This window comes from Bos grunniens, chromosome 3, assembly GCF_055505025.1.
Source record: "Bos grunniens cultivar Pamir isolate PY7600 chromosome 3, Bosgru_T2T1.0, whole genome shotgun sequence".
NCBI classification, from domain to species: domain Eukaryota; kingdom Metazoa; phylum Chordata; class Mammalia; order Artiodactyla; family Bovidae; genus Bos; species Bos grunniens.
The window spans coordinates 64,056,020-64,060,816 of record NC_141167.1 but is presented as its reverse complement, the minus strand read 5'-3'; the positions used below and the strand labels follow the sequence as shown (position 1 = coordinate 64,060,816).

The 4,797-nt window shown below is 39.1% G+C and overlaps 1 long non-coding RNA gene across 1 annotated transcript in view; it reads left to right on the top strand.

The window, feature by feature from the left end:
* The window catches only part of LOC147375717 (uncharacterized), a 284,991-nt gene that overhangs the window by 131,507 nt on the left and 148,687 nt on the right, over positions 1 to 4,797 (top strand). The window lies entirely within an intron of this gene.

Here is a 4,797-nt window from a genome sequence, read left to right as displayed (position 1 = left end):
AAGGTGCCGTCCAAAGGAGTCCTACTTTTATTGCCAAACTGCAAGCTGATAATCATCATGTAAATATACAGTTCTGACTAATAAGCTAAATGCTGGTATCGCTAGTCATGTCTCAGAATGTTCACTGATCCCTGGGAGCTGGCCAGATTCTCAAGGCTCAGGAAACTTCGTAACTCATTCCATTCCTTGTGACTTATTCCCTTCCTTATTTGTTAGTTCCCCAAAACTACTTTCACCATTTCTGCTGATTAGCAGCTTGTTGTGTAACTCCTTTCGAGGTCTCTGTTCAGTCAAGGCCTATCATTTCCTCTGAAGTCTGAACAAGACTACTTCTATTACTTTCCCCAACATTCAGCCTCAGCATTGTTTAGACTGAAGAGCAGAAGAATAAGGAAAGGTCTCTCTAGCAGTTTTCGTAATGCATTAAGATAGATAACATTTCCATATGGTTAATAAGAACAATACAATCAAGATCATCAACAGTGAGTTAAACAATGCAGAAAACAATATGGCTCAGTGGGAGACTGAGAAAAGAAAATGTCCCACCGAGAATGAGAAGTATGCTTTTGGACATTAATACCTACATCCATTAATTTGTTAGCTGCAGTAATAGTAACAATAAAATGTTCTAATAAAGTAGAGTGATGCTTATTTATAAATTCTTTTTATAAATCTGTAATTCTTTTGCTTCTTCTAGGATTTTATGTAGGAGTTCTAATGGTAAACTAATATCGGGGACAGGTAAAGTAGGAATTAACATTTGAGTCTGCAACAATTGTTCTTTTACAGGAGAGCAATAGTATGTGGTTCCTTTCTTATATAAATGATCTATATGTGCTAAACATCCTGAAAATGGAACTTCTAGCCGATAATTAGAGGTTGTGTTTAAATCATTGATTATAACACAAATAAATTGGAAAGTGACTTCAAGAAGTATTTTATAAGATTGAGGAAAAATAGTCCATTTGATCAAGTTTTCTAATAAGCAGGATTCCCAGATACAAGAAGTCTGGCCACAGAGTAGTCCCTTGGCAGCTCTCCCACAGTCCGTTAATCAGTGGGTGTGGTTATTGAAATCCAAACAGTTTTCTGTGAAATGGGGTAACCAAAATTCTTTTCCAAAGGCAATGGTACATTATAATGCAATATAGTCCCCTTGCACCAAGCTTTCTCACGTCCAGCTTTTCCTTTATTAATATATAATGATTAATATATAATGATCTTTAGTTATTCATTCTTTAAATATTTTTCTCTAAGCATATACTTTGGTAGACATTAGTATTTCTTGGGCTTTGTCCTTTTGAACAAGGTAATACAGTGTTTGATTAGAACACATAGTCCATTTAAACTTTTAAATTATATGTACAGTTTGATCTAATCTATTAATGAAGCATTGAACAATAGTAAGAAACTTTTATCATAATCTTAACTGAGCTAATATGGTTTGAAAGTAGTAGGTATCCATTTAGCATTAATAGTTAAAGCTTGGGCTATACCTTTATCAGTGTGTTATAATCTAGATGCTAAAGTCTCTACATTCATAGAATTCACTAAGCCTGTCACAGTGCCACTAGTCCCTAATAGAATATCATACCATGCTCATTTTATTTGCATTTAGATTGAATAGGAAAGGTTATATTTAAATGTAGTATTAATTTCTGGTAATGATGGCCTACCTGGGTACATGATTGAAAAATCTTAACAAATGTATGAAATAAAACATCAGATGAGAATCTAAGACAATAACAAGATCCATCAAGGTGCCTCTTCCATTACTCTGTGAGTTATTAAACCGTATTAACAAGAAACCTTGTGTTAAAGGTACCTTTTGTGTGATATTTCCATTGTATAGATGTAGAATAGTAGTATTTTTACAGGAATTTATAGTACTTTATTGGGAAGATTCACTGGAGGAGAGCATGGCAACCCACTCCGGTATTGTTGCCTGGAGAATCCCATGGACAGAGGAGCCTGGTGGGCTACAGTCCATATGGTCGCAGAATCAGACACAACTGAAGCGAGTTAACACACACACAGGTTTGTCATAGCTTTCCTTCCAAGTGGAAAGCATCTTTTAATTTCATGGCTTCTGATATTGTCCACAATGATTTTGGAGCCCAAGAAAATAAAATATGCCACTGTTTTCACTTTTTCCCCATCTATTTCCCATGAAGTTATGGGACTGGATGCCATGATCTTAGTTTTTTGAATATTGAGTTTTAGGTGAGCTTTTTAATTCTCCTATTTCACCTTTATCAAGAGGCTCTTTAGTTCCTCTTCATTTTCTTCCATTAGGATGGTATCATCTGCATATCTGAGGTTGTTGATATTTCTCCCCCAAATTTTTATTCCAGCCTGTGCTTCATCCAGCCTGGCATTTCACATGATGAACTCTGTATATAAATTAAATAAGCAGGTTGATAACAGAAAGCTTTGACGAACTCCTTTCCCACTTTTGAACCAGTCCTTTGTTACATGTCCAGTTCTAACTGTTGATTCTTGACCTACATACAGGTTTCTCAGGAGGCAGGTAAGTTGGTCTGGTATTCCCGTCTCTTTAAGAATTTCCACAGTTTGTTGTAATTCACAGAGTCATTAAGCATAGTCAATGAAGCAGAAGTAGATGTTTTTCTGGAATTCCCTTGCTTTCTCTGACCCAACGGCTATTGACAATTTGGTCTCTAAATTGGCAATTTGGCAATTGGTTGGCAGTTTGGCCTTTTCTAAATCCACAAAGCTCCAATATTTTGGCCACCTGATGTGAAGAACTGACTCACTGGAAAAGACCCTGATGCTGGGAAAGACTGAAGGCGGGAGGAGAAGGTGACGACAGAGGACGAGATGGTTGGATGGCATCATTGACTCAATGGACATGAGTTTGAGTAAATTCCTGGAGTTGGTGATGGACAGGGAGGCCTGGAGTGCTGCAGTCCATGGGATTGCAAAGAGTTGGACACGACTGAGTGACTGAACTGAACTGACTGTATATCTGGAAGTTCTCAGTTCAGAGCCTTGAGGGCTCAATAAAATTGTAAGAGAAGAAGAAGTCGTAGAACATACAGAAGCTTGAGCCCACAGGTTATTAGTGTCCACCCCTGACCAAACAGGTTTTGTACAAAAAAGTCAGGTAGAGCAGGACAGTCTTCATTTGCAGAGCAGGTGAAGTTATCTTAATATAACAAGTTGAATTTTTCCATCTAAAGTTTCCATTTTTGTGTCCCTTTGATCATAGCATAGATACTGGGGTTGAGGCTTGGTTTGTGATCCACATTATAGTTAGACTTTCAAAAACAATCTATTCACAAGAATAACAATGATTTAATGGAATATATTTACATCATTCTTGTCCAGGGATCATTTTTACATGGTGCTATCCTTCCCCTGTTATACCAGCAGGTATGGGAGGACCGTTAGGTTACTTCACCCAGACTGTAGCTAAAATTGAGGTACATTCATTTGTGGATCCAACTCCTCCACCTCCTTGAACAGTTAACAAAGTGAGAGGTTCTCCTTTTTTTTTTTTAATTTTCAATATAGTAGGGGAGAATAAAAATTGACTCTACCATGTTTATTAATGAACAAATCATTACTTTCATGCTGTAAAATTATTTTAATATCTCCCTGATAATCAGGGTCACTTATCCCCCTTAAACACAAATACCTTTAAAGGCTAGACTAGATCATTCTTTAATTAGTCCAAAGTGTTCAGGAGGTATCTTTATGCCAATACCAGTTGATATAGCACAAACTATTCTTTTTGTAAGTCTTTGTTCACTTATAGAGTACAAATCAAGTCCTGTGGCCTCAGGAGTGGCTCAAATAGCAATTACTTAAACTTGATGAGGGCTCTTATAAAAACTAGAAAACTAACTTGAATACTGTCCTCAACATGTTGAGTAACAGACCCATCAGTTCAGTTGAGTCCCTCAGTTGTGTCCAACTCTTTGCAACCTCATAAATCGCAGCATGCCAGGCCTCCCTGTCCATCACCAATTCCCGGAGTTCACCCAAACTCATGTGCATCGGGTCGGTGATGCCATCCAGCCATCTCATCCTCTGTTGTTCCCTTCTCCTCCTGCCCCCAATCCCTCCCAGCATCAGGGTCTTTTCCAATGAGTCAACTCTTCACATGAAGTGGCTGCAGTATTGGAATTTCAGCCTCAGCATCAGTCTTTCCAATGAACACCCAGGACTGGTCTCCTTTAGGATAGACTGGTTGGATCTCCCTGCAGTCCAAGGGACTCTCAAGAGTCTTCTCCAACCCCACATTTCAAAAGCATCAATTCTTCAGTGCTCAGCCTTCTTCACAGTCCAACTCTTACATCCATACATGACCAATGGAAAAACCATAGCCTTGACTAGATGGACCTTTGTTGGCAAAGTAATGTCTCTGCTTTTGACTATGCTATCTAGGTTGGTCATAACTTTCCTTCCAAGGAGTAAGCGTCTTTTAATTTCATGGCTGCAATCACCATCTGCAGTGATTTTCAGATCAGATCAGATCAGTCGCTCAGTCGAGTCCGACTCTTTGCGACCCCATGAATCGCAGCACGCCAGGCCTCCCTCCATCACCAACTCCCGGAATTCACTCAGACTCATGTCCATCGAGTCAGTGATGCCATCCAGCCATCTCATCCTCTGTTGTCCCCTTCTCCTCCTGCCCCCAATCCCTCCCAGCATCAGAGTCTTTTCCAGTGAGTCAACTCTTCGCATGAGGTGGCCAAAGTACTGGAGTTTCAGCTTTAGCATCATTCCTTCCAAAGAAATCCCAGGGCTGATCTTCAGAATGGAGTGGTT